This window comes from Alligator mississippiensis, chromosome 1 (assembly GCF_030867095.1).
Source record: "Alligator mississippiensis isolate rAllMis1 chromosome 1, rAllMis1, whole genome shotgun sequence".
Classification (NCBI taxonomy): Eukaryota; Metazoa; Chordata; order Crocodylia; family Alligatoridae; genus Alligator; species Alligator mississippiensis.
The window spans coordinates 466257072-466281559 of NC_081824.1; the positions used below are offsets into that span (position 1 = coordinate 466257072).

Here is a 24488-nt window from a genome sequence, read left to right on the forward strand (position 1 = left end):
ATTAACGGGTGTTCAATCACAACTGCAGACACTCACACTCTCACAGGCAACAATTAAGGGTGTTCCTGTTCCACTACCGGTGGGTGGGTTCGCACTCAGTGATTAACGGGTGTTCAAGCACAACTGCAGACACTCACACTCTCACAGGCAACAATTAAGGGTGTTCCTGTTCCACTACCGGTGGGTGGGTTCGCACTCAGTGATTAACGGCTGTTCAAGCACAACTGAAGCACAATCACACTCTCACAGGCAACAATTAAGGGTGTTTCTGTTCAAATACAACCGGGTGGGCTCACACTCAGTGATTAACGGGTGTTCAAGCACAACTGCAGACACTCACACTCTCACAGGCAACAATTAAGGGTGTTCCCGTTCAAATACCGGTGGGTGGGCTCACACTCAGTGATTAACGGGTGTTCATAGACGTTAGGGTCGGAAGGGACCTCAATAGATCATCGAGTCCGACCCCCTGCATAAGCAGGAAAGAGTGCTGGATCTAGATGACCCCAGCTAGATACTCATCTAACCTCCTCTTGAAGACCCCCAGGGTAGGGGAGAGCACCACCTCCATTGGGAGCCCGTTCCAGACCTTAGCCACTCAAACTGTGAAGAAGTTCTTCCTAATGTCCAATCTAAATCTGCTCTCTGCTAGCTTGTGGCCATTGTTTCTTGTAACCCTCGGGGGCGCCTTGGTGAATAAATACTCACCAATTCCCTTCTGTGCCCCCGTGATGAACTTAAAGGCAGCCACAAGGTCGCCTCTCAACCTTCTCTTGCGGAGGCTGAAAAAGTCCAGTTTCTCTAGTCTCTCCTCGTAGGGCTTGGTCTGCAGGCCCTTGACCATACGAGTGGCCCTTCTCTGGACCCTCTCCAGGTTATCCGCATCCCTCTTGAAGTGTGGCGCCCAGAATTGCACGCAGTACTCCAACTGCGGTCTGACCAGCGCCCTATAGAGGGGAAGTATTACCTCCCGGGACCTATTCGTCATGCATCTGCTGATGCACGATAAAGTGCCATTGGCTTTTCTGATGGCTTCGTCACACTGCCGGCTCATGTTCATCTTGGAGTCCACTAGGACTCTTAACTTGTTCACCAGTATGGGGTGGGATACCGTATCAAAGGCCTTCCTGAAGTCTAAGTATACGACATCCACCCCTCCTCCTGTGTCCAGGCGTTTCGTAACCTGGTCATAGAAAGAGACTAGGTTGGTCAGGCATGATCTGCCCGCCACAAACCCGTGCTGGTTTCCCCTCAACATAATTTGCCCTGCCGGGCTCTCACAAATGTGAGCCTTGATAATTTTTTCAAAGACTTTACCAAGGATGGAGGTGAGACTGACTGGCCTATAGTTGCCCGGGTCCTCCTTCCTCCCCTTTTTGAAAATGGGAACCACGTTAGCTCTTTTCCAGTCCTCCGGGACTTGGCCCGTGCGCCACAAGCGTTAGAATATTCCCGCCAGTGGCTCTGCAATGATGTCGGCCAGTGCCTTCAGCACCCTCGGATGGAGCCCATCCGGGCCTGCCGACTTAAAGGCATCCAGTTCTTCCAAGTGACTCTGCACCACCTCAGGATCTACGTATGGCAGTCTGGCGCCTTGCTGCTGACTCTCTACAACCCCAGTGAGAGACTTGTCGTGCCCCTCGCTTAGGAACACTGAGGCAAAGAACTCGTTGAGGAGTTCAGCCTTGTCCCCCCTGTCTGTCACCAGTTGCTTCTGCCCATTTAGCAGGGGTCCTATTCCTCCCTGGGCCTTCCTTTTACTCCCAATATATCTAAAAAACAGTTTCTTGTTGTCTTTTACTTGGGTTGCCATCCTCAGCTCCATGGTAGCTTTGGCCCATCTAACTGCCTCCCTACAAGCACGAGCAGAGGAGGTATATTCATCTTTAGTGATCTCACCCTGTTTCCACTTTTTATGTGCTCCCCTTTTGACCCTTAGGCTGCCCTGGATTTCTCTGGTCAGCCATGGAAGCCTCCTGGCCCCTTTCCCTTTTTTGCCTCGCTCGGGGATCGTCTTACTTTGTGCCCGAAGGATCGTTTCCTTAAGGCACAGACACCCTTCTTGGGCTCCCATCCCTTCAAAACTCCTACTCTGCAGTGCGTCCTTGACTAATCGCCTGAGTGCATTGAAATCAGCTTTCCTAAAGTCTAGCACTTTCACCCTGCTAGTTACCTTACCCACTCGCCATCTTATGTTGAATTCTATTATTAGGTGATCACTGTCTCCCAAATGGCTACCGATCTGGAGGTCCCCTATCATGTCAGCTCCCGTTGCCAATACCAGATCCAGTATGGCATTCCCCCTAGTGGGACCATACACCTCCTGTGTCAGGTGGAGGTCCTGTACACAGGTTAGAAACCTGCGTGAGCGATGGGACCTTGCTGTCTGCATCTCCCAGCAGATGTCCGGGTAGTTTAGGTCCCCCATGACTACCGCCTCTTTAGCTTTTATGGTCTCCGAGAGTTGCCTCAGGAGCCCTGCATCTATTTCTTCCCCTTGGTGTGGGGGTCTGTAGCAGACTCCTACCACCAAATCCCTTTCTCCTTGCCCCCCATGTAGCCTAACCCACAATCCTTCTACTTCCTCAACCTTGGATTCTGTCTTGATGAGGGTTGATGTATATTGCTCACTGACATAAAGTGCAACCCCCCCCCCCCCTTTCTTCCCCGACCTGTCCTTTCTGTACAATCTATAGCCCTCAATATGTACCGCCCAGTCATGGGATGAATCCCACCAGGTCTCTGTTAGCCCCACTAAGTCATAGGTGTTTAGTGCAAGCAGGAGCTCTAGTTCATCCTGCTTGTTCCCCATGCTCCTAGCATTAGTATATAGGCACTTGAGCCCTGCGACTGGTGCCTTTGCTGCCCCCCTGCTCCGAGTCCCAAGGGGCCCATTGTTTCTTACCTTCTTGTTTCTTACCTGTTCTGTAGTGCTGGTCTTCCCATGGCTTTCAGGTTTCCAATGTTCTCCTTCTTCAGGCTGGGCTGTCCTTGTGGGTGCCACATGGTTTGGTGGTCCACAGCTTCCCCTGCCCTCGTACTCCCCTCCCCCCGACGAGCTTAGTTTAAAGCCCGCTGGAGGAGATCCGCCAACCTAGTAGAAAATACACGCTTACCTTTGGGGGACAGGTGAAGCCCATCCCAGCTGAGCATGTCCCTCGTCGTGATGTGCGGGTCATTGTCCAGGAAGCCAAAGCCTGCCTCGAGACACCACTGCCGAAGCCGCCAGTTAGTTTCTCGGATGCAGTTCTCCTGCTGTCTTCCTTGTCCGGTCACTGGTAGGATGGAAGAGAAAACCACCTGTGCACCGAACTCCTTCAGCACACCCCCCAGAGCACTGTAGTCCGCCATCAGGTGATCGGGGGTTCTCCTGGCCGCATCATTAGTACCCACATGGACTAGGACCATGGGGTAGTAATCGGTGGGCTTGATCCTGGCCTGGATTACCTCCATCACATCCCGAATCTTTGCTCCAGGGAGGCAGCATACCTCTCGTGCCGAGGGGTCCTGGCGACAGATGGGTCCTTCCGTACCTCTCAGGATGGAGTTGCCTATGACGAGCACTCGTCGCCTCCTCCTCTGGGTCCTCGTGGATCTCTTGATCTATTCAGAGTGTGAAGAACGTGGTGTTTCTTCTTGCCCAAGGGTTTCCTCCTCCCCTTCCATCTCCTGCAGGGTTGCCAGGGCCTCGTACCTGTTCACCAGTCGGACTGGAGAAGCTAGTACCGGTTCGCTGCGAGCTGCTCCGGTCCTGGCTGTGACCGTCTGCCACTCTGTTGTGGAGGGCAGTCCCCAGGCTGCTTCTTCCTTGGGTGCCTGGGCCTGCAGGGAAAGGAAATATCTGTCAATTTCATCCTCCGCCTCCCTGATCCTCCTCAGCCTGCTAACCTCCTCCCGGAGCTCCCTCACTTGCGCCTCCAGAGCCCTAAGATGGGCACCTGCCGGACAGGTGTGGGGGCCCCCAATCTCTGCCCCCCCCCCGGCCCTGCTGGGGATCCCCCACAGGCCAGGAGGTAGGGGGACATCAGATCCCCCATGGGCTCGGTCTGGGTGGAGGCCTCAGACCTGCCCCGGGTAGCCTTGTCCCCCTGGGCAGAGGCCCTAGCAGCACTCCTCGTAGACACCATTCTACAAGCTGCTGTTTGTAGACCTGTGCGGTGTCTACGCCCTACCCCTACAGGAGTCCCACTCCTGGCCCTCCCAGCCCGCCCGCCGGCACAAATGCCTGCGCAAACGCCGGCGTGCTCTTATAGAGCGCGCCTGTTTGCGCGCTCTGTTCGCGCCGCGCGGCTCGGGAGCGCGGCTCCCTACTGGCTCAGCTATATGGGACCCGGGGGGCTTCCCCTCCTGATCCAGCTCAGCTGCGCCGGGTCCCTCCGCCCCACTTACCTTCGGGGGATCAGCTGCTGCTGCCCCCGCTGCCGATTCCTCTGCTGCTGCTGCCGCTGCCACCACCGGTAAGTCAGTTGGTAAAAGGGGCACATGTGTGTGCGAGACACATGTGTGCTGACTCCTCTCCTTCCCGCTGCTGGTTCCCAAGTGTTCAAGCACAACTGAAGCACAACCACCGTCTCACAGGCAACAGTTAAGGGTGTTCCCGTTCAAATACCGGTGGGTGGGCTCACACTCAGTGATTAACAGTGTTCAAGCACAACTGAAGTACATTCCCACTCTGCCACTAAGCACGGTGGCACCGACCAGTGAAGCGCATTGCTCCTCGGGGATTAGAGCCCGTTCCCCCTCAGGGATCAGCAGCTGCCCTTTTGATCTCTGCCTCTTTGACAAGGGCTCCCAGTGTACCCCTGTCTGCTCAGGGGCTTGGTGCTGCTGCTGCTGCTGGCGGCGAGAGCGAGACGTTGTCCTCATCGTGCTCGCTCGGGCTTTGAGCAAATCATCTCTCCTCTCATGGCCAGCGAGGAGGAGGCGAGAGGCAGGGCAGTGTTGAGAGGGCATGAATGGGGGGGCTGCTTCGGACCTGTTGGGCACTAGATATTGCAGAAGGACTTTTACGTGTGGGTTTGTGGTGCCAGAAGCTGCAGGTGATGACTGTGAGCGGAGGGGCCTCCGTGGCAGCTTGCGGTGTGTTTGGGGAGGCTGCCCGTGGGGGCCCCGAGGTTTCCGAGGGGCTCACAGTATCGCTTCTGGGCCTTTTGGCTAAGATCAAGTGTAGGCCTCTGGAAGGCTCTGATCCGGTTGGCGGGCGGGCCCAGGCCCAGGCCCAGGCCCAGCGGCGGCCTGGTCGGGCCTTGCAGGGCCGGGAAATTGAGAGAAAAACAGAGACAAATATGGAGGTGGAAGTGGAGAGAAGAACAAAACCGGCGATGAGTGTGGAGTGGATGGAGCAGATACGAGCAGACCGGATGCGAGGAGAGCCAAGCAGAAGTGAGGAGAGAAATCGGGAGACCAGAGCAGGCGAGAAGAGTGCAGATGGAGGTGAGCTGACGACGGAGGAGGGGTGGAGCCTTGTGGGACAGCGTGGGAAGGTCCAGCCGGGAGTGGGGGGGAGAAGGAAGACCCCCGAAGAGGGCGGACCGGCGGCGGAGAACGGACGGCAGAAGGATCGTGGGCCGGAGAAGGAGGCGGCGGGGACGGCGAAAGCGCCGGGGCCGGAGCTGGAAGACGCAGAGCGGAGGAGGGACACGAGGTGGAGAGTGGAAGTGACTCTGGCGAGAGAAGGGTTCCAAGGTGCAAAGACCTTAAGTCGCATGGACTTTATGACGCGGGTGCTTCTGGGCTCGCTGAAGGTGGACCCAGTGGACTTGGTTTGTGTGGTGGCCTTCGATAATTACAAGGAGTGGCATGTCTCCTTTTGGAGCTCCAAAGCGTATGCGGCCTTCTGGGAAGCCCACAAGGCAGCTATGGAGTGGGGGGAGTTGGAGGGCCTAAATTTCGAAGTAGGCCGCAAAGCACGGGAACGGGTGGTACATATCAAAATGTACACGGATGTGCTGGAGGAGGGAGACGTGGCGGATTGGTTGGAGGTAAGGGTGCAGCGGGTGCTAAAGGTGGAGAAGGTCTTCGATCGATGGAGGGTGTGGACGGGGGCATGGCGGGCATGAGTCCTGCTACACGAAGAGGTGGGGAGCCCGGGGAGTGTGAGGCGTTTGTTGCCAGTGGTTCAGATCGGGCCTCATAAGGGCTACGTGACATACAACGATCAACCGAAGCGGTGCAGCAGGTGTGGGTCGGGGGGGCACTTGGCTGCGTTTTGTTCCTTAACGGTTTGTTTTCGATGTAGGGGAATGGGGCACAGGGCACAATTTTGTACGGAGAAATTGGTGTGTGCCGGGTGCCGGCGGGAGGGTCACATGCAGCGGGAGTGCCCGTACTCATATGCGAACAGAGTACGGGTGCAGGGAGATTGGGAAAAAGAGAGGGGTGAGGAGGAACGAGGGGATGTGGAACAGCCGGAGGAGAGGGAGGAGGAGGAGGAGATGGTTATAGGGGAGACACCTGAGGAGGAGAGAGGACAACAGCCAATAGTCGATGCAGTTTTGGAGCTTTCAGAGGAAGAAGTGGAAGGAGAAGGAAAGAAGGAGGAACAAAAGGGGAAGAAGAAAGTGGGAGTGAGGCCCTCAAACATTTGAGAGGACTGGTGGAGCAGTTGGGGGATGTGGGAAAAGCAGAGGGGGGAAGTTGGACGGAAGAAATGGAAGCCCGCGAGCAAGGGCAGGAGGGAGGTTTAAAGAAAAGAAAGAAGCAAGGAGGGGAGAAAGGGGGTAAGAAAAGAGTGGGACTGGAAACAGAAGTGGTTGAATGTGGAGGGGAAGGAAAAGAGGGAGGGGGGAAAGGGGAAAAGGAACAGAAGGAGAAAGGGGGAAGAGCCGGAACAGGGAAAGGGAGGAAGGGGTGGGATTTCTGAGCCCTGGGGTGATGGAAGGTTTCACGGCAACTACAGGGCTATGGAGACGAGATCGTTTCCCCGGGGGAAGGGTCGGAGAGTGAAGAAGAGAGTGGGAGTGGGAGTGAGGATGAGAGGTGAGAGACAAGGGGTGCCGTTTTGGTTCTAAAAATCTTTAAAATGGCATTGAAAGTAGTTTCATTAAATGTGAGAACTCTGTTAACGAGGAAAAGATGGGAGAGGGTAAGGGAGTGGTTAAAAACAATCTCAGCAGACATAATTTGTGTGCAGGAGTGTGGAATAGGGTGGGAAAGAGATTATGGGTTTTTAAGGAAGTGATGGGGGAAGGGGCAATCGTGGTGGGCGGGAGCAGAAGGGAACAGGGCGGCGGGAGTGGGGATTTTACTGAATGGGGCACGGGTGAGGGTCATAGGGGTGGAAACTGTAATTGAAGGCCGGTTACAGCACATGAAGGTGGAGGTGGGAGGGGAGAAAGTGGGGATTTTTAATGTTTACGCCCTGGCGGCGAAGGCAGAATGGAGGGAGTTCTTCTGGAGATTGGGGATATGCGGAGGAGGGGGAGGGAAGAAGATTTTTGTGGGGGACTTTAATTGCATTATTGAAGAAGGGGATAGGGAAGGGGGTGTTGGGGGAGGGCAGTTGGATAGTACGGGGAAGTGGTTGGGAAACTGGGTCAAGGAGGAGGGGTTGCAGGACGTTTGGAAAAGGGAGCGAGTGGGAACTAGGATCGATCCAGGGGGAAAAAGGATGTCTAGGATCGATTTTGTTTTTCTTTCTGAGGGAGTGAGGGTGGAGGGCAGGGAAGCGGCAGAAGTGGGGTTCAGTGATCATAAACTGTTGAGGGTGGATTTACGGGTCGAGGAAGGGAGTGGGAGAGGAAGCGGTGTCTGGAGGCTAAACACAAGGGTGCTGGGGGATGAACGAGTATGTGGGGCCTTTGGGAGGGAATACGAGGAGTGGCGAACAACGCAGATTTTGTTCAAGTCGAAATGGGAGTGGTGGAGAGTGACGAAAGAAAGGATCAGGAGATGGTTCATACGGGTGGGAAAACAAAAGGCGGGGGAAAAGAAAAGGGAGTTGGGGAGATTGCAGGGAAGGGTGCAAAGGCTGGTCCGGGAGGCGATGGGTGGGAAGGAGGTGAAGCAGGAGTTGGGGGAGGCGAAGCGGGCAGTGGAGGAATGGTTTCGGGGGAGGGAGCAAGAGAGGATGTTTTTGGCACGGGCACCGTGGGTTGGGGAGGGGGAGGAATGGGGGAAGTATTTCGCTGAAAGGATAAGGAAGGGGAGAAAGGAAGTGGGGGCGGTGGTCACGGGGGAGGGAGTGCAAGTAGAGAAGCAGGGGGAGGTGTTGAAAGAGGTGACGAGTTTCTATTCGGAGTTGTATAAAAGGCGGGAGGTGGATGGGAAGCAAAGGGAGAGGTTTTTGGGGGAGCTGGAAAGGAGGGTAGAGGAGGGGGAGGGAGCGGATCTGGAGAGGGAGATGACGGACCAGGAGGTGAGGGAGGTGTTAAAGGAGATGAAAAGGGAGAAGACGCCGGGCCTGGATGGGCTACCGATGGAGTTCTATGAAAGGTTTTGGGAGGTGGTGGGGGAGGACGTGGTGGAGGTGTTTCGGGAACTGATGGAGACAGGGGCAGTGGGGGAGGGGTTTGCGGTGGGGACGGTGGTGCTGCTACACAAAAAGGGAAGCAGGGAGGCTCTCCAAAACTGGAGGCCGATTACATTGCTGAATGTGGATTATAAGCTGTTTTTGAAGGTGTTGGCAACACGGATGGGCAAGGTTTTGGGGGAGGTGGTGGGAGGGGACCAGACGTGTGCAGTGCAGGGTAGGAGGACTGTAGACACACAGTGGGTCTTGAGGGATATGATGCACTATGTGGGGGAAAGGAGGTGGAGGGCAGTGGTGGGCAGCGTGGATTTGGAGAAGGCATACGATAGCCTGGAGCACGGGTTTTTGTTTGCGGTGTTGGGACGGATGGGGTTTCCGAGAAAATTTGTGGGGTGGGTGAGGGCACTGTATGAGGGGGCACGTAGTAGAGTGCTGATAAAGGGGATTTTGGGGGGGGAGTTTCGAGTGGAGAGAGGGGTGTGCCAGGGGTGTCCCCTCTCCCCGGGACTGTTTGTTTGTGGGATACAGCCTTTGGCCCAGAGGGTGAGAAGGGACGGGAAGGTGAGGGGGATACCGGTACCAGGGGGAGGGGAATTAAAGGTGATGCTGTACATGGATGATGTCACCTTTGTGGTCCAGGATGAGGGGTCCTTGAGGAGGGTGGTAGATGGATTAAGGGAGTATGGGGAGGCGGCGGGGCCTCGGGTAAATAGAGGGAAGAGCAAGTTGCTGGCGGTGGGGGAATGGAGGGGTTTGGAGGAGGAAGGATGGCAGGTGGAGAGGGAGGGGCTGAAAGTGTTGGGGGTCTATATGGATGTAGGGGGGAAGGGAGAACGGGCGTGGGAAGAGGTTCGAGGGAGGGTGAAGAAGGTGGTAGGGATATGGGGCACGAGGAGATTATCGTTTAGGGGGAAGGTGGGAATAATAAAACAACTCCTGTTACCGATGGTGTTGTTTGCAGCGGTAGTGTACCCGCCCACCTGGCTGCAAGTGCGGCAGATACAGAGGGAAGTATGTCTGTTTTTCTGGGGAGGGAAGACGGAGAGAGTGGCAAGGAGGGAGGTGTATAAGAGGGAAGAGTTGGGTGGATGGGGGTTACGTGATCTGGAAGCCTTTGTGTATATGCATTTTTGGAAAAGGGTGGTGAGGGCAGCAGGGTTGCAAGGGAGGAAAGTGGGGGAGTCTTGCAGGTACTGGGCAGGAAGGTATTTAAGGAAGTTGGGGTTGCATGGGGAGCGGTGGACAGCGTTGTGGGCAGACAGGCTAGGCAAAATGGTACACGTGGGGATGGAATTTTCTGAGAGCAAAGGGCTTGGAAGGGTTAGGGTGTGAGGGACTGTAGTAGCCGAAGACCTTGGGTCTCCCTCGGTCGGAGGATGGAACGTGGAGCAACACCCCCAAGTCTCAAGGACGACCTGATCCACTGTCGAGAACGTTCGAGGCACGGAGACCCCAGCTAGGGCGGAACGTCGACTGCGGATCCCGGAGGACCCTCCCAGGAGGGTGGACCAGTGACCCCGAGCCGGCAAAGAACCACGACGCACCCCCCCACCCCCCCACGATGTCGGGACCCTGACAGGCGGCAGCGGACCCCCGACCATCGATCGACCCCCGGAGGCAGAGAGACTCTCAAAGCCCGGAACCCCAGCTGACGAGAGCCGCCTCCCGGCGGAGGACCCCGGAGCCCGAGGGTGCCCCCGGGATGACGACGGAGCGCCCTGAGCGACAGCGGACCCCTCCGGACCCCCACGGTGACTCGGTAACGACGGCGGGCCCCGAACGATGACAACCCCCGGACACTGGCAGTCCCGAGGATGCCCCCCACCGAGGGCCTCCCCACGCTGGTGGAGGAGCCCCGAACCCCCCCCGACACTGGACCCCCCCACGGACGACCCAGGGGAAGGAGCAGACATGACGGCGCTCACGTTTCTCCCCTTCCCTCTTCCGGACAAGCTGTTCTGCCCGACCTGCCACCCGCCGAGACACTACAGGTCGCACGGCGACATGAACAAGCACCTGCGGCGCTTCCACCAGCTGCGCCTAGCTTTTTACTGTTCTCTCTGCGGCACCGAATATGAGGCCTTGAAGCTCCTCAAAAACCACCAGAAGGTATGCCAAGGCCACGGAGCAGAGAGGAGACCCGGCACGCTGGTGTGGTCCGCCGCCACAGCCCGGTGCACCCAGGCCGCGGCGCAGAGAACCGCCAGACCGGCCACCCCGCCGACAACCCCACCGGACCAGACCTCCGGGGACTGCCCGACGGAGAGACCTGCCCCGACGACACCACCGTGCAGGCTTCCGCCCAGGGACCCCCGACCGAACACGACGCCCCGACCGGACAGTCCCCCTCCCGGACCCCCGGGGCCACCCGAGGCCCCTGTCCCGCCGAGGATTCCTGAGCCGCCAGGAGGAACCGAGCCGCCGGGTGCCCTCCAGCCCCCGAGCGTGCCGGAATCTCCCAGTGCAGAGCCCTTCCCACAGCAGAGGATGCCCTCTCCATGGCAGACCCTCTGGCTGGAGGAGCTCTCCCAGGCCACCACCTTCGAGGCTTTCGAGGCCTCGGTGGCCCAGCTCACAGAGGAGCTCTCGGCGGCCGCCCGGCCCGGCCAACCCCAAGGGAACAGTACACCGGCGACGCGACGGGACCACAGACCGCAGCCGCAGAGGCGACCCAGGCGCCAGCGCTACAACCCGGCGGCAGCCTCCCGGATCCAGAAGCTGTACCGGGCCAACCGTCCCAAGGCGGTGAGAGAGATCCTGGAAGGACCCTAGGCCTTCTGCCAGGTCCCCCGGGAGGCTCTTTTCAGCTATTTTAGCAGGGTCTTCAACCCAACAGAAGCTGCCGCCCCACGCCCTGCGACCATCGAAGCGCTGACCCCCGTGCCCCCAGCGGAGGGGTTCGAGGATGCCTTCACGCCGCAGGAGGTGGAAGCCCGCCTGAAGAGGACCAGGGACACCGCCCCCGGCAAGGACGGGATCAGGTACGGTCTCCTTAAAAAACGTGACCCGGGCTGCCTTGTTCTTTCTGTTCTCTTCAACAGGTGCAGAGTTCCGGCGCACGCCCGCCGCCTGGAAGAGGGCCATGACGGTCCTCATCCACAAGAAGGGAGACCCGAATGACCCGGGCAACTGGAGACCCATCGCCCTGTGCTCCACTGTTGTGAAACTTTACGCCAGCTGCCTGGCGGGCCGCATCACCGACTGGGTGGTGACGGCGGAGCCGTCAGCCGGAGCCAGAAGGGGTTCATGTCTACGGAGGGCTGCTACGAACACAACTTCACCCTCCAGATGGCCCTGGACAACGCCCGGAGGACCAGGAAGCAGTGCGCGGTGGCATGGCTGGACATTTCCAACGCCTTTGGATCCGTGCCCCACCGCTACATCTTCGACACCCTCTGGGGACGCCCACCGGCCACTGGGCCAGGCAGATGCCGGAGGAAACCATCAACGGCATTGTGCAGGATGCACACAAACTGGACTCGTCCCTGCTGGCCCCATGGCAGAAGATCGACACGGTGAACACTTTCCTCATCCCCCGCGTCGCGTTCGTCCTGAGAGGCTCGGCGGTCCCCAAGACCCCGCTCAAGAAGGCAGATGCCAAGATCCGACGGCTGCTCAAGAAGTGGCTGCACCTGCCACTGAGGGCCAGCAACGAGGTCCTGCACATCCCCTACCGGCAGGGGAGTGCCAACGTGCCCCGCATGGGAGACCTCGGCGACATCGCCGTGGTCACCCACGCCTTCCGCCTCCTGACCTGCCCGGATGCGACGGTAAGTATCATCGCCGCCAGCACCCTGGAGGAGACCGCCCGCAAGAGGATCAGCAGGCAACCCACCGGACGTGACTTGGCCACCTTCCTGAGCGGCTCGCTGGAGGGCGAGTTCAGCCGAGACGGCGGGGACTTTGCCTTGCTGTGGAGCCGAGCCTGCAATGCCATGCGCTGCCTCGGGAAGCACATCGGCTGCACCTGGACTTGGACCGAGGAACGTAGGGAGCTGGCAGTCTCCCTGCAGCCAGCCCCGCACGCCGACTCCGTGACTGTGACGCCCCGCACGAGGACCTTCCTGGAGAGGTTCCTGAAGGACGCCGTCCGCAACAAATACGCCGGTGACCTGAGGGCCAAACCCGACCAGGGCAAGGTCTTCGACGTCACCTCAAAGTGGGACGCCAGCAACCACTTCATGCCTAGCGGGAGCTTCACGCGCTTCGCGGACTGGCACTTCCTCCACCGCGCCCGCCTCAACTGCCTGCCTCTCAACGGGGCCGTCTGCTTCAGCCACCGGGATAAAAGGTGCCGATGGTGCGGCTACGCGGCCGAGACCCTCCCCCACGTGCTGTGCAGCTGCAAGCCGCACGCCAGGGCCTGGCAGCTTCGCCACAACGCTGTCCAGGACCGGCTGGTGAGGGCCATCCCGGCCTCCGTGGGGCAGGTCTCCGTCAACCGCACCGTCCCGGGCTGCGAAAGCCAGATGCACCCCGACATCGTGATTACCAACAAGGAGGCCAAGAAGATCACCATCGTGGACGTCACCATCCTGTTCGAGAACCAGTGCCAAGCCTTCACCGACGCCTGGGCTCGCAAGCGGGAGAAGTACGCCCCGGGGGCTGACACCTTGAGGGGCCACGGCTACGACATGACAGTCGACGCGCTCATCGTGGGAACGCTCGGAGCCTGGGACCCCAGTAACGAGAGCGTCCTGCGTGCCTGCCGCGTCTCCCGCTGCTACGCCAAGCTGATGCGCTGCTTCATGGTGTCCGACACCATCCGGTGGTCCCGCGACATTTACGTGGAGCACATCACAGGCCACCGCCAGTATGCGGACCCCACCAGAAGAACAGCTGCCGGACCGGACCCAGAGGAGACCACCTGAACCCCCCCCCCCCCCCCCACCCCGCAACAGATGGACCTTCGCTTCAAGAGGACTCATCAACAATGGACGACGACCCAGCGCCACCCGAAGAGGACCCCCGCGATAGACTATATCTAGACTGAGACACTTCATCTTCGGACCACTTCTTCCACCATTGCGGACCATTGTCACGGGTATGTGTGTTTCTATCCTCTTTTTCTCTCAGCGTCGCGAAAACTCCCCCTCCCCTTCCCCACTCCCCTCTCCCCTTACCCCCGGGCTTAGTTGGCTAACTGTATCGCATGTAACCTAGTTGTGTTCCCAACCTCACCCCCATCCTTCTATTGTTAGTCCCTCGCCCGGGCGTTCTGTATTTCCCTATCGGCTTTGTCATCTTTTTTTTTGGATTTACCATCCTTACCATCTACTAATAAAAGTCAATATGTTTTTATCAGTTTTATATCTGATATGTCCTCGATGTGAGGACTTTATATTAAATGGATTTTTGGAACTGGGAGGTGGACTCGGAGCTTGCTCCATCCACTCCATGCATCAGCCTGGTATTGCAGTGCCCCCAGGAGCGGTGCACCTCCCCTTGGGGAGAACTTGCTGCTGTCAAAAAGTAGATTTTGCCGCTTCTTCAGAGACATCTGGCGGGGCTGGTGCTGGGCAGTGACCCCCGGCAGTCTGGCAGGCAGGCTACTTATTGTCCGAAGCCTTCAAGAGGACGGGGTGGCTGGCTGTCCAGAGGAAAGTGGTCCCTCTGCCTGCACCTGGATGGAGAGCGCGGTCAGCAGCGTGCAGCTGAGGGGGGTGTCAGGGGCAGCCTGCTTGGTGACCCCCTGCAAACAGCTCTGTTACAGCGGAAATCCTCTGTCACAGCAGAAATCGGGGGCTTTAGGATGCCAGAAAGCCGTGGATGTTGTCGTCACACTGTTATGAAGCAAAACGAACCAAACTGAACACAGGCGGTACGGTATGGTACGTCTCAGAGGTCAGATGCGAGCCAGAACTGAAAGCGCCTGCTCCTGCGCCTGCTCCAGGGGAGCAACAGAAAGCCTGCGCTGGCAGGCAGTCTTTCAAACACCCTGAATTGCTGCCTGTGAAGGAGTCGAGGACAATTTAAATGGAGCCAAGCCTTTTCAGTTCCGGGTGTGGAGCCTCTCAGTTGTTCACAGCTAGTTCACACCCAACGAGAACAATGCTTTTGCATATGGCCACCAGCCATGAGGCGCCAGGCAAGCTGTTGTAGGGGGCAGTCTTGAATATGAGCCTTTGACCAGCAGACGGGGCTTGTGCGTCTCCCCTGCCCACGGGGGGCGCTCCTCCCACTGCACCGTCCATCTCCCCCTGCTCCAAGGCCACAGGACGACAAAACGATGCATGCGCTCACCACGTAGTTGGTGTGTAGCGCATCGTGCTCCAGAAGCCTCGCCTTGGTGTTGTGGCGGCCTCTGGCTCTTCCCAGGCCTTCCAGCTTTCAGTTCTGGCTCGCATCTGACCTCTGAGACATACCATACCGTACCGTACAGCCTGTGTTCAGTTTGGTTCGTTTTGCTTTATAACAGTGTGACGACAACATCCACGGCTTTCTGGCATCCTAAAGCCCCCGATTTCTGCTGTGACAGAGCTGTTTGCAGGGGGTCACCAAGCAGGCTGCCCCTGACACCCCCCTTAGCTGCGTGCTGCTGACCACGCTCTCCATCCACCTGCAGGCAGAGGACACCTTTCCTCCGGACAACCAGCCACCCCGTCCTCTTGAAGGCTTCGGACAAGTAGTAGCCTGCCTGTCAGAGATCACTGCCCAACACTAGCCCCCCCAAATGTCTCTGAAAAAGTAGCAAGATCTACTTTTTGACAGCAGCAAGTTCTCCCCAAGGGGAGGTGCACCACTCCTGGAGGCACTGCAATACCAGGCTGATGCGTGGAGTGGATGGAGCAAGCTCCGAATCCATCTCCCCGTTCTAAAAATACATTTAACATAAAGTCCTTACATCAAGGACATATCAGATATTAAACTGACAAGAACAGGTCTACACTTGATCTCAGCCAAAAGGCCCAGAAGCGATACTATAAATCCCTTGGAAACCTCAGGGCCCCCAAGGGCAGCCTCCCCTAACACACTGCAAGCTGCCACGGAGGCCCCTCCGCTCACAGTCGTCACCTGCAGCTTCTGGCACCACAAACCCACACGTAAAAGTCCTTCCGCGATATCTCGTGCCCAACAGGCCCGAAGCACCCCCCCGCCCCACGTAGCCCAAAGGCCCCCCCATTCATGCCCTCTCAACACTGCCCTGCCTCTCTCCTCCTCCTCGCTGGCCATGAGAGGAGAGATGATTTGCTCAAAGCCCAGCGTCTCGCTCTCGCCGCCAGCAGCAGCAGCAGCAGCAAGCCCCTGAGCAGACAGGGGTACACTGGGAGCCCTTGACAAAGAGGCAGGGATCAAAAGGGCAGCTGCTGATCCCTGAGGGGGAACGGGCTCTAATCCCTGAGGGGCAATGCGCTTCACTGGTCGGTGCCACCGTGCTTAGTGGCAGAGTGGGAATGTACTTCAGTTGTGCTTGAGCACTGTTAATCACTGAGTGTGAGCCCACCCGGTTGTATTTGAACAGGAACACCCTTAATTGTTGCCTGTGAGAGTGTGATTGTGCTTCAGTTGTGCTTGAACACCCGTTAATCACTGAGTGTGAGCCCACTCACCGGTATAATGGGAACACCCTTAATTGTTGCCTGTGAGTGTGAATGTTTGCAGTTGTGCTTGAACACCCATTAATCACTGAGTGTGAGCCCACCCACCGGTATTTGAACGGGAACACCCGTAATTGTTGCCTGTGAGAGTGTGAGTGTCTGCAGTTGTGCTTGAACACCCATTAATCACTGAGTGTGAGCCCACCCACCGGTATTTGAACAGGAACACCCTTAATTGTTGCCTGTGAGACAATGGTTGTGCTTCAGTTGTGCTTGAACACCCGTTAATCACTGAGTGTGAGCCCACCCACCGGTATTTGAACGGGAACACCCTTAATTGTTGCCTGTGAGACGGTGGTTGTGCTTCAGTTGTGCTTGAACACCCGTTAATCACTGAGTGCGAGCCCACCCACTGGTAGTGGAACAGGAACACCCTTAATTGTTGCCTGTGAGATGGTGGTTGTGCTTCAGTTGTGCTTGAACACCCGTTAATCACTGAGCGCGAACCCACCCATCGGTAGTGGAATAGGAACACCCTTAATTGTTGCCTGTGAAGGAGCTGCGGACGACTGAAACAGAGCAAAACCTTCCATTCCAGTTTCGGCTGCGGCGCCTCTCCTTTGCTTCGTCTTTCTTGTTCTCAGCTAGCTCACAGCTAACAACTAGAACAGGGTTGCACGTGATTGCGCTTCGCTGTTTCTGTGCACACACGTAATTGTGTCTCAGTGGACATCGCTGTTGCGTGAAAATGCACTTAATCGCACAGAGAGAACGCTGAGTGAACACGCTTAACGGCTGTGCAGGCACGAGCCGAGAACGACTTGAAGGTGGCAGCTCCTTTCCAGCTTGGGGCGCGGAGCCTCTGCTTTGCCTCATTTGAGGCGTTCTCAGCGTGCTCGCACCCCGCCGTCCCAACGGAGCTGCTGCTCCCCTTTGGAAAAGGCCCCTTTTCTCTCGGTTGTCACGAGCAGCCTCTGGGCCCAGCAACCTGGGGAGAAATCCCTCTCGCAACACCGCCCTCGGCACTGGCGTCTCCCTCGCTCGTGTATCCCAAAGATTCCTGCCCCCCCAACGCTTCCCTGCCTCTCGCCTCCTGGCTGGCTGCGTGAGGAGAGGAGACGAGACCGAGACAGAGACACGCAGGATCTGCATGAAGGCAGTGCAACGCCCCAACGTGATGACGACATCCAGACTTGAACCCTCCCCTGGCGAGGGGACCGTGCCTCTGGCCGCCCGCCCTCTCCTCTGCCCGGCCCTACTTCCTCCAGGAGCACGCGCGACACGAGCAGGGGACCGACCCCACACAGGGACCCTGCGCTTACTGGAAGGCGGTGTCAACACAGTGCGCGTTAAATACACAGCTGGAACTGACAGTCAGAAGTCTTCAACGGGACGGGAGGCTGTCAGTCTCCCTGTATGCTGCAAATACCGCGGCACTGCCAGGACGATAAGCGGGGCCCGTGAAATGCCCAGTGCTGTCAGTGATAACACCAGTTCAGAAACTGACTTTTGGGGGCCTCGAAGGTTCGCGGAACTCATCAGTTCAGGACCTGCCAGCAAACGTCACAACCACAGCAACAAAAATAACAACAGTTCGTAGATTCATAGATGTTAGGGTCGCAAGGGACCTCAATAGATCATCAAGTCCGACCCCCTGCCTAGGCAGGAAAGAGTGCTGGGTCTAGATGACCCCAGCTAGATACTCATCTAACCTCCTCTTGAAGACCCCCAGGGTAGGGGAGAGCACCACCTCCCTTGGGAGCCCGTTCCAGACCTTGGCCACTCGAACTGTGAAGAAGTTCTTCCTAATGTCCAATCTAAATCTGCTCCCTGCTAGCTTGCGGCCATTATTTCTTGTAACCCCCGGGGGCGCCTTGGTGAGTAAAGCCTCACCAATTCCCTTCTGTGCCCCCATGATGACCTTATAGGCAGCCGCAAGGTCGCCTCTCAACCTTCTCTTGCGGAGGCTGAAAAGGTCCAGGTTCTCTCGTCTCCCCTCGTAGGGCTTGGCCTGCAAGCCCTTAACCATACGAGTGGCCCTTCTCTGGACCCTCTCCAGGTTATCCGCATCCCTCTTGAATTGCGGCGCCCAAAACTGCACGCAGTACTCCAACTGCGGTCTGACCAGCGCCCGATAGAGGGGATGTATCACCTCCTTGGGTCTGTTGGTCATGCATCTGCTGATGCACGATAAAGTGCTGTTAGCTTTTCTGATGGCTCCGTCACACTGCCGGCTCATGTTCATCTTGGAGTCCACTAGGACTCCGAGATCCCTTTCTTCTTCCGTGCCACCCAGCAGTTCATTCCCTAGGCAGTAGGTGTGCTGGACATTTTTCCTCCCTAGGTGCAGCACTTTGCATTTCTCCTTGCTGAACTGTATTCTGTTGTTTTCTGTCCATTTGTCCAACCTGTCCAGGTCTGCTTGCAGCTGTTCCCTGCCCTCCGGCGTGTCCACTTCTCCCCACAGTTTTGTGTCATCTGCAAACTTGGACAGAGTACACTTCACTGCCTCATCCAAGTCGCTGATGAAGAGGTTAAAGAGTATCGGTCCTAGGACCGAGCCCTGCGGGACCCCACCGCCCACACCCTTCCAGGTTGATACCGACCCATCCGCTACGACTCTCTGGGTGCGACCCTCTAGCCAATTCGCCACCAACCGGACCGTGCAGTCATCCAAGTCACAGCCTCTTAACTTGTTCACCAGTATGGGGTGGGATACCGTATCGAAGGCCTTCCTGAAGTCTAAGTAAACGACGTCAACCCCTCCTCCTGCGTCCAGGTGTTTTGTAACCTGGTCATAAAAAGGGACTAGATTGGTCAGGCACGATCTGCCTGCTACGAACCCGTGCTGGTTTCCCCTTGGCAGAATTTTTCCTGCCGGGCTCTCGCAAATGTGAGCCTTGATAATTTTTTCAAAGACTTTGCTGAGGATGAAGGTGAGACTGACTGGCCTATAGTTGCCAGTATAGTATTGCAGGGCTGGTAATATTAATACTGCGTGACGTCAAAGCAAACACCTTGTTATACGTTCAAAAAAGTCGCAAGTTCCTGTATCCTACAGAGAAGCGCTGACCCACCCTCTTATCTGCTGAGCACAAATCGTGACAGAAAAATCTGGTCTCCCCAAAAGTCAAGGCCCAATTCAGAAATAGGGAACAAACCAAAAAAGCTACAAAAAGTCTATGGTATAAATAAAAGTACGAGGTCTAAGGAGATGAGGTGTAAGAGGTGCTTCTGAACAACTGGAAAGCCCTGCTGGAAAACGCGATACGTTTCTGAAAATCTTTTAAAAACACAACGCACATATTACGTAATCAACAGCACCCATTTCTAAGGCGCAGCTTCACCAAGTAACCAGAGTATGAGCATCCACCGTACTCTGATATGCCGTGGCATCAGGTTTCACTCTGTCCTGCAGACCTAAGGGCCTGCCTTCAGCCTGCTCCTTTAAGGATCCGAGCAGGGAGAGGAATTGGCCGCGCTAACCTGGATTCAGGGGAGATTTGCAGTGCGGATCTGCCCTTCCTAGATTCACTAAACCAGGGATGCATCAGCTTTCAAAAGCAGCAGCTTGCTTCGTCGGATGCTGAGATACAGCTGGAGGAAGCAATGATGCTAAACCGAAAGCAGGGACTGGAATACCAAAGGGTAGGGGAGGGGAAGGACAAAGAAAGGGGGGCCGCGAGCCCCGCTGACTGACACCTGCAGGGTACCGCAGTTCCTGCCGGCACCTGCTTTTTCCTCCCCTCCCATTCTCATCAGCGCTCGAGACAGAAGTGCTGCTTCCAGCACTCCCGTCTGACCATCTGATGAACAGGGCCTGTGATGAAAAAAAATTCCCCAATTTTCAGTTAAAAAAACACTAACCTTGAATCCACATTTTCCCATTATGATTAAAATGAACCCCCCCCTATATATATAAAAATATAAAAATTGGGGATTTTTTTATAATTGGAGAAAACCTGGATCCCTGCTGATTGAAGTGAGCTAGCTTACAAAAGCTCATGTGCCTCTGATTTACTTAGTCTGCAAGGAGTCTGTTTCACTCACAGCCGTTATAGTCTTTGCCCTTGGCCACCGGGCTCCTGGGACGGGGTACTCACTCAGACCTCCATGCCCCTGGGCTTCTGTCCTCGAGCCAGCGTTCAGCACAGACGGGTGGGAGGGTAGACAGCTCTATCTTTATTAGGAACAGGATTCAGCAATGCACGCGCTCACAGCTTGCGGGGAGAACAACAACAACCCACCACCCGCACACCGCACCCACCGGGCATCGGGGGGAAGCACTGGAGCGTGCCACCGCAGGCCCCTTCCAGGCGCACGCCGTGGACCGCATCCCTCTTCTTCACTCTGGGAGCTCCCTCTTCCGTAGCTGAAAGTCTACCAGTGGCTACTTTAACTGGGAACATTTCAGGACCGCGGAGCTAGAGGTTGCTAGCACTTGGCTCACCAAAGGGGTCTGGATCCCATTACATAATCCTTCTACTTCACAGGCAACCTCACCTCCCATTCCCTCTTAGTTTCCGTGGTGCCATCAGGTGTCTCCGTGGGTACTGGTGGATCCTCTGAAATGCAACGAAACTCTTGCTCTCGGTGATCTGGTTTCACTTCTGATGCTTGTTCTGCTGCCGTCTCCTGGGGTGCATCAACTTGTTCTGCTGCTGTTACTGAGGACTGAACTTTCCTTGTCTTCTGTTTCTCCTGTAGACATTACTGCTGGGAGTTTTTACCACGTAGGAACGCGGTTCATCTGCGACCACGTGGATTCCTGGAACGTCCCCAAAAGCGCTCGCGGTTCTTCTGTGGGAATACTTCGCTAGCCGACTCGACACCAAAGGGAAGGCGACTGAAGTGGTACGCAGCTCGGCTGATTCCTTGTCCGGTTTGACTTGCCCGTAGCCGTCCTCTTCATCAAGAACGGTGAACAGCTTTTTACCTGACAAGCTCTTTTGCACATCCTCTACAGCGGAAATAGAAAAGTGCTGCCTCGATACTGCCTCGTTGAGGTCTCGCGGGTATAAACCAAGCGGTAGAGAACCATCCTTCTTTTGTGCGATCACGAGGCTATCGACCCAGGGTGTGTGGGCTTAGTCACCTTCATAAGCACTCTCATAGCTTCCAGCGTTTCGAGGGCAGTCTTCTACGTGCCTAGGGTTGCACAGGGAATTTTTCTACACCCGTGCACCGCTGGTGGTACTGCTGGGTCGACACAGATGTGGTAGGTACCGGGAAATTGGCCCACCCCTTCGAAAACGTCCGGACATAGTTTGAGAAGGTCCACCTTGGTTGTGGGTATTGCCGGGGCCGTTCCGTGGACTCGTCTGATGAGGTCTCACATGGTGCATGCCACCCTACCAGGTCTTGGTGGGACACTGTTGTCGGTTAGGTAGAAAGGTACATCAGATTCATTAGCACCAGATTTGCAGCCTGCAATGCCTGCACCTTTTGGTTTCATGGGTGCACCGCCAAATGTGACTAATGTAACATGAGTTTGAGCCTTGCATAGTTTTGCCTGCAAAGCCTTTGCTACAGCTACTGGAATAGCGTTTGCCTCCGCTCCAGTATCTAACTTCAAATAAGCTGGCAAGCCAGTGGTCATCGCTGTGCTATACCAGGGGTGTAGGTTGTAGCCGTGTTGGTCTAAGGACATAGGCAGACAAGGTTCCTTGGGTGAATTTGATATCTTGTATTAGACCAACCCAAATAGCTGGAGAATAGTTATTAAGCAAGCTTTCGAGTTCAAAATCCCTTCGTCAGGCTAAGGAGGTTTCAGCAGTTGGCGTGTGCTCTTCCTGGATGGGATGAAAAGTCAAGAAGCCAGGGGCTGGGCTGGGCTGGGCTGGGCTGGGGAGTCAGTGGCCAGGCAGACTGTAACGTATCAAAACTCCTGTGCTATACCTGCGCTATACCAGGCACTCTGCTTATCAACGGTCGTTGAGTGCTGCTTGGCAGACACTGCGCCCATATAGAGGGTACTGACTCCTTTTGCAGATTTTGGAGCCTCTCCCTTTGATTTGCACATTTCTGCAAAGTGGTTCGCTCCAGAGCATTTGTAACACGTTTCTCCAATAGCTGGGCAGGATCTAGGCTTGCGTGTGCTTCCGCATCGTTTGCAAACTTTGCCCTTTGCAGCTTGATGGCCCTCCTGTGAAGCAAACTGCACCGGTGCTTTGCTTTGCTTTTGCAAAGTGCTATGGCAGCTTTCCTTCTGCTCAACTGTATGCAAGCTTGCTTCTGCAGAGAGCCTTTGGTCTGCAGATATCCCCAGCCTGTGCTAGGGTGAGGGAGGGGTTTTCCAGCAGCCTTTCCCTGAGTTTGCAGTCAGTTATGCTGCAAACAAGCCTGTCCCTCAACATAACATCCTCAGCAGACCCAAATTCACAATGCTGTGCTCTGCTTCTGAGCTCTGTAACAAAATCATCTCTGCCTGCAGCCTCCGTGTAGCGAAGTTGCCAGAACCGATACCTTTCAAAAACTGATACCTCTTTTCTGGGTTCATTTCTCTTGAATGCTGCAAGCACCTCTGCCAGGGTTTTGTTACCAGGGTCTGCAAACACCCCTGGCATGGCGGTGTTGTAAATGTCTAGGCCTTTATACCCAACGCAGTAAAGCGTAACCCTCTGCCTCTTCCCTGGCCTTTGTGACTGCAAGGTGTAATCGTAGCTTCTGCTCCCACCTCCTCCAGTTCCCCCCAGGATTTCCAGCGGAGGACAATGCTGGCGGAGGTTTGAAATGCTCCATATTTCTGCCTTCTGAATGAAAGCTGTAACCCCCTTAATCAGGCTGCTGGTGACGCCACCGAGAGACAGGTCACTTCTGACACCATCTAGCGTTGCCCTTGGCCACGGGGTCCCTGGGACGGGGTACTCACTCAGACCTCCACGCCCCTGGGCTTCTGTCCTCGAGTCAGCGTTCAGCAGAGCGACTGGTGGGACGGCAAACAGCTTCATCTTTATTAGCAACAGGATTCAGCAACACACACAGACCCAGGACTCTTCCTCCCCCTCTTGGCTCCCTCAAGAGTCTTACATTTGGGGATCCTAGAGGTAAAGTTCCCCACTCCCTACCATAAGTACCTGTGAACTGAGATAACAGGACTCCTGGGACAACTGTGACTAATCCATGCTAATTTTCATTCAAGCCTCATGTTTAAATGACTTCTCCCTCACTCCCCTTTTGATAGGAGTTAAAGACCAGTGATAAAGCCCTTGTTTGCTTTCTGCTTTAGGTACTTACTAGTGCTCCTCTCTCACTGCACCTTTGAGGAGCCTGGAGCATTAGCTAACAGAAGAGGTTCTGCAGACTAAACAAAGTGTAGGATTTTGCAGGCAGCATGTGTGCACACGCACACACACACGCACACGCAAGCTTGCAAGGTTTTCCAGCATAGCTCCAGCAGAAGGACACTGTCAAAAAGTGGGATGCAAGGAAGGGGGAGGAAATACAGAGAATTGCACGGTCTGTGGATTCCACAAGCTCAAAATGCATGATGTTTCTTCACTATAATTGAGCCGGTATTGTTCCAAGGACTAACTTAGGAAAAACAGGTGCAAAAGAAAGACCGATTCCTAAAGTGAACTGAAATTATTTCCTCCTCCGTAAGTTAACAAAAATAAAAGGAAAGAAGAAATGCCTTTCAACTGCAGTTTTGACTGTAGCATAACAAACTTCACAGGTGGCCGTGATGTTTCAGCCTAGAGAGAGTGAGGACTATTTTTACAAAGAATGATGTTATGTCTGAAATATAACTGCCTCATCATTGCTGCAGATATACATTGCTCCTTGTGATGCCCCTACTATAGCACTGCTATATGTCAAAATGGTGAAATATGCCCCCCAAATTTAATGAGAATATTTACATACTGTATTAGCAGGGGTGCAATACCTCAGCTTTGCATAATATTTCAGAAAGTTTTAACCTCTACAGACTAAAAGAAACAGACATAAGGACAGTTCTTAAAAAGCCACTCCTGTGCCCCTGGCTCTGGCACAAACTCTTCTAGTTTCTACGCGATGCTGTGTGCAAGCACGTAGACTGTAACGTTTGTGTCATTACATACTCTACCCAGGGTCGCAGATGTCTGTGTATAACACAGTACAGTCCTCAATCTGCATATCCCGCACAGACAGAACGAAGTAAACAGCCCATTGTTCAAAAGTACGTAAAATATGGTATTGAGAGTTCTTTGCTTTAATGTCAAAAGCTACTTAAAGAGGAAAATTGCTCTTTACCAAACAAGCTTTCTTTTTGCAGATCACATCCACTATTCCTTCCTTGGAAGAAATCTGGGCAGGGTGGCACACTGGAGACTACCTGGTTCAATGACGCAGCAGCTTTCCTTCTTGGGATGTAACGAAGGCACTTACAGAAAGCAAGGGCTCTAAATAAAAGAGAATTTAAATATAAACGTTAGACTGAGGTACATTGAAAGGCTCAGTAGAGAGAAACAAGGTGAACAGGGGCAGCAAACAGGGCAAAG

The 24488-nt window shown here is 55.5% G+C and overlaps 1 non-coding gene and 1 pseudogene across 1 annotated transcript; one reads left to right on the forward strand and one right to left on the reverse strand.

The window, feature by feature from the left end:
- Nucleotides 1-13712: 13712 nt before the first annotated feature.
- Nucleotides 13713-13914, forward strand: LOC132247844 (U2 spliceosomal RNA; annotated as a pseudogene).
- A 1285-nt stretch (nucleotides 13915-15199) lies between these two features.
- LOC132247793 (U2 spliceosomal RNA) lies at nucleotides 15200-15389 on the reverse strand. Its single transcript, XR_009459232.1, has one exon. It is a non-coding gene; the product is annotated as a U2 spliceosomal RNA (small nuclear RNA).
- Nucleotides 15390-24488: the final 9099 nt, after the last annotated feature.